This window comes from Puma concolor, chromosome B3 (assembly GCF_028749965.1).
Source record: "Puma concolor isolate L17-30 chromosome B3, mPumCon1.1.hap2, whole genome shotgun sequence".
Lineage (NCBI taxonomy): Eukaryota > Metazoa > Chordata > Mammalia > Carnivora > Felidae > Puma > Puma concolor.
Genome location: NC_141672.1, coordinates 33,756,957 through 33,770,767, shown reverse-complemented (window position 1 = coordinate 33,770,767; position 13,811 = coordinate 33,756,957). Strand labels below are relative to the sequence as shown.

The 13,811-nt window shown below is 52.3% G+C and overlaps 1 protein-coding gene across 4 annotated transcripts in view; it reads right to left on the bottom strand.

Moving 5' to 3' along the window:
- Positions 1-13,811, bottom strand: part of ACTN1 (actinin alpha 1) — a 100,681-nt gene that overhangs the window by 65,902 nt on the left and 20,968 nt on the right. The window contains exon 1 of one of the 4 annotated variants that reach the window (XM_086709437.1): positions 9,851-9,992. The exons of the other annotated variants lie outside the window; for them this stretch is intronic. The gene's annotated coding sequence lies outside the window, so the exon portion shown is untranslated. Of the gene's footprint in view, positions 1-9,850; positions 9,993-13,811 lie in introns of those variants that run through there. 4 annotated transcript variants of the gene reach the window in all.

The following is a 13,811-nucleotide window of genomic DNA, read 5'->3' as shown; positions in this document are numbered from 1 at the left end:
GTGTAAGGCTAAAACAGGGCCCTAACCCGGTCATGCGTATGTGTGTGTGAGCAGGTGTGTGTATCCACACCCGACTGCTGCCCTGAGGAAGTCAGTGAATTTTTAAAGCCGAGGAATTTTAATTAGAAGAAAAGACTGTAAATGTGAAGAGAGACCATATAATTTATCATCCAAACCAGGGCACTTAAAAACAAAAGGAGGTGCTATTAATAATTACATCAGGGTAACAGGTGCAAACCAAGACATATGGTGGCCCTACCCCCATGTGTGGGGTCGGGCATGGTTGGGAGGGTGATGCCGCCCAAGCAGAGGAAATCAAAGGGCAAAGTCCTCAGGGACGACACCGGCTCAAACCACTAGAAAATGGCCATGGGGCTGGTGCAGGAGGAGGGGAGAGGGAGGCCAGAGGCTGGAGGTCAGCAGGCCGCAGGGGCCTGACGCTCGTGCATGATGTTAGGACGGTTTCTCCTGAGAACAATGGAAGCCACTGGAGAGCCCTGTTTGATTTCAGCCAAGGGTCGGGGGTGAGAATGAGGCGGGTCCAGGAATCAGGTGTTGGTTTACAAATACTACGCCCGCACCTTGGAAAGAGTCTCCTAGTTTTGGCGTGAACAACAGATCAGAGCCGGACAAGAATGTCAGCAGACACCAATCAGGAGACCATACGAATGTCCAGGCAAGAGATAAAGGTGACTTGGGGTGGGGCGAGGGGAGGGTGAAGACAGAGAAGCAGGCGGACAAGTACACTTGGGGGTTAGGGACCTCACCCCCAGATTTTGCACCTGAGCCAAAAGATGCATGGATGGGTGGAAGGATGGATGGATGGGCGAAGATGTCATCCACTAAAGCCCATTTCTCCACCACACTCCCCTGCCCACCCAGACACCACAAGCCGCTCACCACGGCTACAAAAGAGGGTCCACAGCCCTCAGCCGGACAGTCTAAGTTGAAGGTCAGAATGGAAGGATCTGAGAGAGCAGAACGCCCTCCCAAGCCCACTGTCGAGGGCTCTGTCAGTAGCAGCACAATTCAATCCTCCCAACCTCCCTATGAGGTAGGTAGCATCATTAATCCCATTTTACAAATGAGAAAGCTCACAAAGTCACTCAAGGTCACATCGAACAGTACACAGAGGAGCCAGAATTCAGGCTGCAGAGCCCCTGCTTCTAACCACAAGCTCAGTCAGCCTGGACCTCCGCTCCCTCGACTCTCCTGCCAGCCCAGGCCCAGCAGCAGGCCACATGCACAAGCCCAGAGTGAGGCTCCTCCCCTCTCACTGCCCCCCACCCCCAGCCCACCTCACCCCAACCCAGGCAGATCACCCTCCTGGAGTGGGCCCAGCACAGGCAGTGCCTGAAGCTCCCAGCTAGAGGTGGTCAGGACAGACAACCTTGGCCTTAGAACAGCCCGAAGGGAACGAGTCCAGGGCCTCCCTCTCCCCTGGAAGCCTCTCCATCAAAACCCAGAGAAAATCAGGCTGAAATCATTAAGAGCCTCTAAAGAGGAAACTGGAAACTGGGGGGAACACCAAGGACCTAAACTGGTCTTCCTTTAACGGACCAAGCCAGCCTGGGGAATAAGGAAGCAGGAGAGGCCGTGTAGCCCTTGTACCTCGAGTGGCTGGCTGACCCCGGCAATACCACTCCTCACTTCCTGCACACTTTGCTTCCACCATCTGAGCTGGGGGGCCGGCCCTGCCTGTGCTTCTAGAAGTCTTTCTGGACAGAACCGTAATGGGGGAAGGGCAGGAGAAGTGGTCACTACCTACCCTCAGGAGTTCCAGGATTCCCCCAATGTCCCTGAGAAGGTGTTTGAGCCCAGTCCACCTGGCCCGTGCCGCCTCCCCACCCTCCTTCTATCTGTGGGTCCCAGTGGCCCTGGGACAAAGCCCACGGCTCACCCTGCTCATGTGGGCCCTGGCTTTCAGAAGGCACATCTAGGGAAGCGTCCTGGTGGGTGCCCCCCCACCCCACCACCTGTGCACCATGGCTGGTCTCTGCAGGCCTCCCTCGAGGGGCAGAAGGATGCCCCTGTTCCCCCTCTGCCACCACTGGGGCATGTTACTCACCTCCTTCCTGTCACCCCACCTCTCTTCATCCCCCACCTTTTCCACGCCTTAGTAGAATGTTTGCAGACACAATGGACACAGGCACTGGAAGATCTGAGTTCTAATTCTGTTCCACCACAAGGGAGCGCAGGGCCTCGGGTCTGCCCCTTAAGCCTCACTCTCACTTCAAAGTCTCCCACTTTATGTGGGACCATACCTGCCTCCCAGCTGCCCTAATGGGCTCTTGTTAAATCAGATGATACCACCACTGGGAGAGGACTCTGAGAGCAGCAAATGTGAGTTTCCCAAATTGACCTAATTATAAAACATGCTGAAAATGCAGATTCCACCCCAACAACGGGCACTCTGGTTCCCAAGTTCTGGGTGGGACCCATGAATCAGAATTTTAACAAGTAACAAGCACTCCAAGCGAATCCTATAATCGAGCAAGTTTGGGCAACTCTGGGCTGGAGAAACATGGAGGAAGTCTCTATCACCTCCCCTCCCGTGTAGAGAAGGACAAGAGGAGTTTGTGGAAAGCCCTTCTTGGCTTTGTGCACACATAAAATCACCACCCTGCCCACACTTGGGGAGCCCACCAGGCACAGGACACTAACCTGGGTGGTTTACATCCCTCATCCCATTTAGTCCTGGCAATGACCCTACAGGATAGATTGAAAAAGAAGCCAAGGCTCAGAGTAAGGACCTGCTCAAGGTCACAAGACTAAGACGGCAGAGGGCTTCTCTTCGCCCCAGAAGTGCCAACACCGAAGCTGACTCTGCTCAACACCCTGTGGCCCCCACAAGATGGACTCTCCTGCGGGGAAGGGGGGCAGGGGAGGAGGGGTTAGAAAGGAGACAGCTGCAGGCAGGACTGCCCCCCTCCCCTCCTCCAAGCCTGGACATGACCCGTGCGTGGCTGGTCCCCACCACTCTATCCTGCAGGAGAAAGGGGGGCTCCACTGCCTGGACGTGGAGGCTGCTATTTCCTGTCCCCAAATAGGAGGGAGACAGGGATCCTGGACTCTGCAAACTAGGAAGGTAGGGGGACCCACCTAAGGCACAGTCACACAGCAACTTAACTGGGGGAGAGTTCTGAGCCAGAATGCCTGGCACAGAAGTGAGGGGCTCGGGCTGCCCGAGGGTCTGGCAGGTTCGCTGCCGTCGGGCAGAGCCCACTTCAGATCTTCTGTCCCCCTTCTCTCTGCCCCTCCCTTGCTCGCTCGCTCTCTCTCAAAAATAAGCGAACAGCTGGGCGCCTGGATGGCTCAGTCAGTTAAGCGTCCGACTCGATTTTTGGCTCAGGTTATATGATCTTAGGGTGTCATGAGTTTGAGCCCCACATCTGGCTCTGTGCGCTGACCATACGGAGCCTGCTTGGGATTCCCTGTCTTCCTCGCTTCCTGCCCCTCCCCCGCTCACACCCTCTAAATAAATAAATAAATAAGAGGGGACAAACAAAACGTGGTGTGTACACACAATGGAATATTAGTCGGCCATAAAAAGGAAGGGAATTCTGACACATGCTATCACATGGATGAACCTTGAGGACATTATGCTAAGAGAATGAGCCAGACACAAAAGGACAAATACTGTCTGACTCCCCTTTGATGGAGTACCTAAAGCTGTCAAATTCTCAAAGACGGTAGATGCTGGTTGTCGGGGCTGGGGAAGGAAGGGATGGGGAGTGAGTGTTTATTTATTTATTTTTTTTAACGTTTTTATTTATTTTTGAGACAGAGAGAGACAGAGCATGAACGGGGGAGGGGCAGAGAGAGAGGGAGACACAGAATCGGAAGCAGGCTCCAGGCTCTGAGCCATCAGCCCAGAGCCCGACGCGGGGCTCAAACTCACGGACTGCGAGATCGTGACCTGAGCCGAAGTCGGACGCTTAACCGACTGAGCCACCCAGGCGCCCCTTGGGAGTGAGTGTTTAATGAGTACAGAGTTTCAGTTTGGCCAGATGCCAAGAGTTCTGGAGATGGACGGTGGTGATGGCTGCACAACAGTGGGAATGCGCTTAATGTCACTGACCTGCACACTTAAAAATGGCAAAAATGATAAATTTCACGTTATATATATTTTACCACAAACTACCCCTCTCTCTCCCTCCCTCTCTCTCCCTCTCTCTCTCTGTCTCTCTCTTTCTGTCCCTCTCTCTCTCTCTCTCTCTCTCTATATATATATATATAAATATAGAGAGATGCAGGTTAAACATAAACTTGCATGTGGGCATCGGAAAATAACCCTATTACCTGTGGGGAAGCATTTTTGGGGTTGTTTGTTTTTACCGTGAACATGTTACACTTTCTTAATAAAACCAAAAGAGACCCTGGAGACTTCTCAACAAAACCGTTTCGAATCGTGACCCATTTCGGTGTCTGAGAACTCCACACAATGTTGCAGGCAATGCCGTCACCTGACTCCTCTCTGCCACCAGCGACAGCCTGCCGGGCGGGACAGGGATGAGCATCACCCCCCTTGAAAGCAGTGAAGGAGGACTTGGGGTGGGGGCCAGCAATGACGCACAGGGCCTCGCCAGCCCTCCCCACTTCACGAAAACAGGAGTAGGGAAATGCCCCCAGGGCCACAGATGATGGGTAACTGGTGTGCCCCTCCCTAGGCTCTGACTCCAAGGTGACTCTGGCTTTGGAAGGAAATGAGCCACCCTGCCCTATTTCCCCTTCGAGGAAGGCACAAGGGAATGACTGAGCCCAGTCCCTACATGCCCGGCCTTCTCCCCCACGGGACTCTGGTGAAATCACCTCCCACCCTCCACCGCAGGGGGACAAGAAGCTGCAGCGAAGAGGGAGACGGAGAAAACGTCCACCTGATGGAGGAAGGCGCAGGATGGGGGAGGCACAAAGGACAAGAGGGGCCTTTCCAATTTCTACCCTCAATCTTGCCATGAAGACACCAGGAGGGATGCAGACTCAGGCTCCAGTCCTGATGTTCCCACTGACTGGCCATGTGGCCTTGCCTCAGTTTCCTCATCTGTAACTTGAAACGGATGGAATGCTTGTTTTCAGTGGCTCCTTCCTTTCAGCTCTGAAACTGAAGGCTTCCATCTGAGCTTGGTGATGTCCCCGAACCAGGAAAGGGCTGGGGAAGACAAGACATGGCCTTGGAGCAAGGAGAGCCTCCTCCAGGTACCCATGCCTGGTCTCCCTCCTGGACGCAGTGCTTCTAACTGGAGCACCAGCACCCCCACCCTCAGACCACACCGCCCTGCCATTCATTTCGTATTTTTTAAGCTCTCACCCTGGGCCAGGGGCCGAGCCAGCAGTGGGAAACAGTGGCGAACAGCCCAGCCTTCGAGGCACTCACAGCCTCGTGACTGTGTCCACCCCACCCCCTGTCCCCAAGGCCAGCCCTCTGAGGAAGCAGAGCCTGGAACAGTCATCTGAACAGTAGGCAGAAGGGGAAGCCATACGGGGCCCTGAGAAGTGCACCAAACCAAACTGAGAGCCAGGGAAAGCGTGGTTTGAATCCCGCACCGGCCGCCAATTTGCTGCGTGACCTTGGACTAGCTTCTTCGGCCCGCTGGGACTCAGTTTCCTGATCTGTCAAGAGAGGCCTGGGACTGGTCTCCTCACGACCTTCCAGCTCAGACAGCCTGGGCGTCTCTGGGATCCCGGTATCCCAGCAGCACCACTGACCCCGACCATCTGGGCCCCGTGGACTCCAGACAAGCAGAGCTGATGGTCGGCCAGCTCCGGAGAGTCATGCGGCACCAGGGACAGAGGCTCAGCCCTGAAAAGCCCAGCTGCCAGAGGCCTTCTGAAGGCAAACGTCTGCTGTAACTTTAGGATCAAATGGGTGTCTCGGCTTTCTCAGAGTTGGAACTGTTTAGCTCAGGACGGGGTCAGAAGACCAGAAGGAAGCTTCGTGCATTCTCGGTGCCGCACTGCCTAGTAGGGGAAAGTGGCGCCCCTCCCGCCCCATCTCTGCCGGATTTGAACCATAAACACAGCCCTTTTCTGAAGGGAAGGGCTTAACACAAACCAGATGTGGTAGGGACTTTCCCCCACCCCCTCCTGGCCCTAAAATTAAACATTCAGTGTCTCCTCTGCCAAAATTCACTTGAAGGCCGAGCCTTAAAGAGCCAGCACCTCCGGTTCTCACCCTCACACATTCTCAATCACATCCCCGCTTAAACAAAATGTCAAAGTACCCAAATGGCAAGTGTGGATGGGGCGGCCCCCCAGGAGTGCCTGGCACGCATGCAGGCCAGGGACAGATATAAAAGGAAAGGTCACTGGAGAAGAAATGCTGATCCTCTATCACTGGCCCAGAAGGTACCAAAGGTACCTTCCAGGAGTGGTTCCCGCGCCTGGGGATTTGCCCCTGGGGACGGCACAGAGAGGGTTTGCACATGCAGGGGCACTCAGCTCACAGGGAGCATCACTCCTGTCCTAGGGGACTCTGGAGATTCCTGGAAGAGTCCATTTCTAGGACTCGAGTTTGCAGTCTCTAGAAATGGGATGAATAACAGGTATCTGATTTATCTCTGATCTCATGCAAGACTGTGCCGGTGCAGACAGAGCCCACCTCAAGAGACCTGGACTCTGCTGGGCTGCCAGGCTGGTCGCTCCCCTGTCCTAAAAGCTCACCTGAGTCCTACAGATCCTTCCAACCCCAGCCGAAGTCCCAGACCATCCCATCCACCATCCACCTAACCGCCCCCCCCCACCTGCCCATGCCCCCTATGCTAGGGCCAGGCCTCAGCACCCAGCACTAATCAGTTGGCCCTACAGAGGCACATCCTGTCTCCACAGCAAGGGGACACATCCATCCCCTGCCCTTAAGCTCAGGGGACCACATCTTACACCTTCTATGCACTCCACAGCGCCTAGCAGCACATAACACACACTGAGCGTGCTCAGAACAGACGGTTAAATCTCATGCAGCTGCCATTACTCAAGCAAAGGACAGGTTACAGCAATAAATAAATAAATAAATAAATAAATAAATAAATACATACATACATACATAAATAAATAAATAAATAAATAAAATTTGGAGAGAGATGGTGCTTCAGATAGAAATTCCCTGACTTGCTATTAAATTGAATACTATTTTTTCTTAAAAAGTAGTTCATCCTACAACCTCAACATAGTCTTTTTCGTTTCTGCGTATTACCTGTTTACACTGGTTTTTATGGTTGCAACTGATTATAATGCATATAGCATATAGTGTTACTCTAACATTCAACAGTCTATTGGATATTCTATTCCTGTATAATCTGTATAAATGTCATTCTAAAGGCTGAAAAAAAAATGTCCCACCACTACCATGTATCAGGAAGGTTTGTTAAACTCCTCCCCTAATGTTGCTTAGACACGGAAGCTTTTTTTTTTCCCCCAGATGGCACAGAGCATATTCTTAGGCGTTTCTGTCTCAGTTGGACAGTTTTCTTCAGACAAAATCCTGGAGGCCAGTGGAGCGGGGGAGGGGGCGGGGGGGGGGGGGCGGTGGAATTACCAGGCCAAAGGATATGAACATTTTCACAGCTTTTGCTACATAAATGAGCCACGATGCTAACCCACAAGTTGCAACAATCCCTAGAGCCTTCAGAAAGGAGTCCATCTACCTGTTCATCTAAAACCTTGCCTTGATTGGATTTTTTTCTCTTTGCAAAACTGTGTCTCAGTTACACGTATTGCCTGGAAGAGTTCATCACCTCTGGGACTCCAGAATAAGTGCTCTGAGGGTCCTTTTTCTTATACCTTAGCTCTCAGGCCCACCTTCTGTATACCAACCCTTGTAACCCTAGTCCTTTCTGATGTCAGAGGCATGCTGTGGCCCCCTGAGGCCTGCTCTACCAAACTCAATCTCCCCCCTCAACTTCTGAGAGTCGTGGTTCCCTTCTACACTGTGCCCGTCCTCCCACGGTACCACATCCCCCCTGAGAAACTGCGGATAGTCAGAGAGGCAGAGGGGGTGGTTCTTGACCTACAGCCCCCAAAATGACACCCAGGGATGTGGAACTGCCCTGTTAAACTGAGTCTCACGTGCTTTCTCAGCTCCCTGTTGCCTGGGCCTGTCTCCCTGGGCCAGTTGGAGTCTATGCCAACAAAACACACTGCAGCTGGCAGACCCCCGGACTGAAAAGACCCAGGAGCATGGCAATGAGGAGGCGTCCACAGTCTAGAGCCAACCCAAACCCCTGTTGTCACGCTGTCTGGATGAAAGCTAGAACCCACACAACAGTACACAGTCAGAATTTGGCTCAACTGAGACTACAGGGTCAGAGGTCACTAAGGTGGGACAGGGCGAGGCAGCATATGGGGTGCTGAAAAGCCCTCTCTCCACAGGAAACCAAACAGAGCTGGACAGTCACTAAAGGACACAGATGTTTGTGCTGGGTGAGCAGGGAGGGCCACCTGTCTGATAGAAGTGGCCCCTCAGAATGCCCAGGGTGAGAAAAGCATGGCCTCCACCATTAGCACTGCAATATTGCTCTAAAGCAGCCTTATTGGCCCTCTTGCTCCAAAGCCAAAAACAATTTACGGTCAGGGAAGCAAGAACAGATCTTCTTTCCTTTCCTTATTCACTTTCCCTCTAAGTAATAATATGGGTTCAGGGTCCAGAAGAGACACTTGGTTCACATTTTGGGGATACTCCTACCACTCAGACTAGAGCAACGATACTCTCCACGTAAGCCTTCCTAGATGTTCTCTAAAAATTAAGTAGGGGGCTTGCTAGAAATGCAGATTCCTGGGCTCTGAGCCCAGAGCATTTGGTTCGGCAGGTCAGGGCAAGGCTCAGGAGGCTACAGTTCATACATGAAGCCTCAGTGGGCCGTGGACCACCCTTTAGTAAATATGGCATCGGAGTGAAATTCTCCACTTGGGTGGTAGAGAGTGGACATGCCCACTGGAACCAGAACTGGAAGATGTGGTCACCTGAAGCGGGTGCTCAATTAATACAGTGTGGGCAGGACGCCCTTTGCTGTTGCCCACCTTCCCTCCTCAGAGCAAAGGAACCTCTCCTTCACAGAGCAAAGTTAAGTACATGTTGTTGTCTCCTCAGGAGTCCCTCTCACCCTCCCAACGACCATGAGTCTTAATTGGACCAGCCTTTACAGTTCATTGTGGTTTCTGGGTAGGGAGAGACAGAGAGGGTAGAGTGTCTAACAAACCAGACAGAACAAATCAATCCCAGCCCGTCCACATGGCCACAAGCTGGAGTACCATGAGGCCCTGACAGGGAGCTCTTGACCTAACCAACTCAAACAGCAGCTGAGACATTCCAGTGGCTTCCCCCTTCGGTGCCCCCAACACCGAGAATCCCTCCGGTGAATCCCACGGCTCCAAAGTTCTGATCATCCACAGCCCCTGGACATTGGAAAACAGTCTGCCACTGTGTCGGAGGGGCCGGACGTAGGACACTCAGCATTAGGGACATCAAGCGTGCTCTAGGTGCACCTCCAAGACAGCCTGAGAGTCCCACACGTGGGTACGGGGGCTGGGGTGGCTCGAAGAAGCCACCATTGCAGCTCCATCTCGTCTTTCCCCAAGAAACACCTGTGGACCTCCAGGTATGATCCCCAACCGAAGCGCACCTGACTCCATACGTCTAGCACTAGGTTAAAATGAAACAAGGGGAGAGCCACAGCTGCAGGAGAAAGGAAGCTTCTGCGCATCCATATTGAAAATGACACAAACATCCAAGTGTGTCACTAGTGTGGGCACAGCACCAGGTGCCCCTATGCATTCACCCATGTTGGCATTTGAAGCCACCTGAGAAATCTTCAGCTGGCTCTTAAGAGTTCCCAGGGACTGAGGCCTCGTTCCCTACTTCAGGTCAAGCCATTTCATGAACAGTCCAGCTTCCTCTTCCCAGCCCAGCATCAGGGGCATTTCATCAGACACGTCACTGCTCAGGGGACGGTGGAGCTGCCCGGGGACAGAAGTAACCCTGCCGGGTTGAGGAGTGCCGGCAACCCCAGTCGAGAGTTCATCAAGGGCCCAGCCGGAGCAGGAAGCGGTCTCTTCCACCCTGAGGCTTCCTCCTGCAGATGGAAGTATGGGAGAAGGTCGCCTGGGCCATGGAATGTTTGGTTCAGAGAAGTGAAGGGGGGAAGTGAGAGCCGGGCGCAGAGCCGGCAGGTTTAGGTTCTGTTCTAGGTCTTCTCCCACTTCCCTTCAGCTTTACCAAGAACCCTGGCTCTTCTGACAAGCCTCACAGACAGACAGGAACTTGCAACAATGTGGTCAACAGCCAGGTCCGGGGGAGGGGGAACTTTCCCAGACACGAGGCTCATGAGCCTTGTGCCCTGCCCCTGAGGTAGCGCCTGGCAGGTGGTAGCTACTGAAGAATCTACTAAGTTGCCAGCGGAGGATCATATTTCACATTTTCCTCCCAAATATTTAAGTCCTGACAGTTTTCTGAACCACCTTCTACATATCTAGCACTAGGTTGAAATATTAACAGGGACTTCAGGTTAGAAATGTTAAGCCCACAGCCAGGCAGGCCAGTGGCTAAGCTATTCTGGGTCAGAGGAAAATCGGGTACCCTCCCTGCCAAGCAGGAGGGCACATAGGACTAACGGGGGACCGCCACAGCTCCCACTCCTGCCTGACAAGAGGCAGGAGGTCACTACAGCAGCACCCCAAACCGACACCTCCATGCTCTCAGCGTGGGAGAATTCCAGGCAATCTCTATTTTCTTCCTTGTACGGTGCTGTATTTTTCACAATAAACATTACGTTCCTTCTTAATTAAAGAAACAGGTTTGTGGGGCGCCTGGGTGGCGCAGTCGGTTAAGCGTCCGACTTCAGCCAGGTCACGATCTCGCGGTCCGTGAGTTCGAGCCCCGCGTCAGGCTCTGGGCTGATGGCTCGGAGCCTGGAGCCTGTTTCCGATTCTGTGTCTCCCTCTCTCTCTGCCCCTCCCCCGTTCATGCTCTGTCTCTCTCTGTCCCAAAAATAAATAAAACGTTGAAAAAAAAAATTTAAAAAAAAAAAGAAACAGGTTTGTGTATTGCCGGTGGCATATTAAGTCAGTCCGTCTTAGAAAGGCAACTGATGAATACGTAAAATGGTCATCTCTCTTGACCAATTAACTCAGATCCCAGATATGAACCTAAAAGGCAAGAAAACGTCCACAGGAAAGGACTACTACTTATAGAGGCATTACCTAGGATAGCCAAAAACTGGAAACCATGGAGATGTCCAATGCCGGGAGAATGAAGAGGAGAGGAGGAACACCTCACTGAGGAGAGAGGCAGCCAGTAAAGGTGACATGCCAGGCCCAGCCCCGACAGGTAAGCCATTTCCTTCCCGGGGGGACCTCATCCCTGCTCTGTGGCCAAGAGCCTGAGGCCAGAAGCACCTTGCTGAGGCTTGGAGCAAATCCAAATGTGCTTCCAGAAGACAGCCTTGGCCTCCACCACCTTCGTTCTGAAAAGGTAGATGCCAGGCCCAGCCCCGACCTCTCATTTTCCTAACAAAATAGCAGCTTTGGTCCTCACATGCCTGGTACCTCAAACAGTTCTCTTCTCTGCGCAGGCCTCGGAAAACCTCTAACAGACGCAGGGCCCAGGAGCCCAGCCCCGGGCAAACAACCGGGAGGGAGAGTCTCCAGTGACAAGCAAGGGGTGAGGCCTCGCCTCAGCTGGACCTCTTGAAGCAGTAGGACAAGATTTCATTATTCAGCTTCTCACAGAAATGCCTTCACACAAGTGTGATTTAACACCATGCCTTTGGCTCTACTGAGGGTTGATTTAATAACCAATATGCAGGGGCGCCTGGCTGGCTCAGTCAGCAGAGCATGCGACTCTTGATCTCGGGGTCGTAAGTTTGAGCCCCATGCTGGGTGTAAAGATACTTAAAACTAAAAATCTTTTTTTTAATTTTTATTTTTTAGTGTTTATTCATTTTTGAAGGAGAGAGAGAGACAGAGCACAAGCAGGGGAGGGGCGGGGGGGGGGGGGGAGACACAGAATCCAAAGCAAGCTCCACATTCTGAGCTGTCAGCACAGAGCCCGACACCTGGCTCGAACCCACAAACCGTGAGATCATGACCTGAGCCGAGGTCGGATGTTTAACTGACTGAGCCACCCAGGTGTCCCTAAAAATAAAAACCTTAAAAAAAAAAAAAAGGAAAGAAAGAACCAATATGCAAAAAAGGTCTCTGTGTGTTCCGTGAAACTACGACCGACAGCATTAAGCACAACACGACTCTAAAATGGAAAAGTCCCTGGTGGTCAGTAATTACTATAAGTGTCTCTTTCCCATGAACTGATATGCTTCCTTTCATTAGGAAATAAATGTTATGATAATTCCAATTTCCCCTTTTGCTGTGGCTACCAGGAAGCTTGGAAAGAGGGTCAGGGCAAACTAAGAAAAACTAACCTCTTTGAACAGTTACCTCATCCTCACCCTGACAAAGCTCAGATCTTCCAACTTTAAAACTTAGCCATGGGGCGCCTGGGTGGCGCAGTCGGTTAAGCGTCCGACTTCAGCCAGGTCACGATCTCGCGGTCCGTGAGTTCGAGCCCCGCGTTGGGCTCTGGGCTGATGGCCCGGAGCCTGGAGCCTGCTTCCGATTCTGTGTCTCCCCCTCTCTGCCCCTCCCCCGTTCATGCTCTGTCTCTCTCTATCCCAAAAATAAATAAACGTTGAAAAAAAAATTAAAAAAAAAAAAAAAAAAAAAACTTAGCCATACATGAGCCTTTGGATGTGCTCTCCTCAAATGCTTTTTGGAAAGAGGCAGAAAAGCACAAATAAAAAAATATTCATGAAATAAACTCTATCCGTGGATCTCACTTTCATCAGGGAAGGAACGCAAAGGCTGTGTTGCTATATATGAAAAAACAAATCTTTAATAAAAAGCCACGTGGAGAAATAAAAAAACAGAACTGAACTGCATACACGCTATGGTTACCACTATGAAAGTAAAGCACGTATGAGGACAAAAACAAAAATAGGTTTCTGAAACGATAAATTGTAGTGTGTAGGTGAGAGGGTTAAAATGTCATCTTTTTTTGCCCCCTCTGAAGTGCTTTCTCTTCTCCAATGGCAACAGAGGCCCAGGTAGATGTATCAAGTAAGGCAAGCAAAAGCCAGTGTTCCCTGGCCTTTCCCATGTCATCCCCAAGGCTGCCACATTGGGGGTGGAGACAGGCTACAAGCCCACAGGTGGCTCCTTAGAGACTGGAACCCAGTAGGTGGTGGGCTGGACTTCTTAGGGTCTTGCAGAAGATGCCCAGTGCCCTGAAATCACAGCGGTTTGAAATTCTTGTCCTCACTACCCGTCAGCGGGCATGTTCCGAACACACCCTCATAAGAACAACAAACTAGACACCTGCACACGTGGTTGTGGGGAGGCGCAGAAGCCATAAGCCACGACCTCTGACCTCTACATGCCTAGGACTCGATGGGCAAACTAGTGACCCCTCAGCCTTCCCGTGTCAGATCAAACGCGCTCCCTCCGGGAAGCTTTCCTCCTGCATCCCCAGAAACGGCCCTCGCACCTGACTGATGGGTATTCACACACAGCCTGCACGTCTCCTTCGAAACCCTTGACACACCTGAAACCCCGTCCTCGGTGTGTCCAGCCCAGGGGACTGCGAGCCCAAGGCCGGCGCAGTTGCAGATGGCACCTGGGCCACATGAGCCACATGGCCGGCAGACAGGATGGCTCAGCCTCTGCTGAGGACCAAGGTTTGGGCGACTGGACTAGAGGCTTCCTCCTCCCTCCACTGGACTCAGGATCCCCGGGGCTGCCAGAGTGGCTGGCCGCTGTCTCTATTGCAC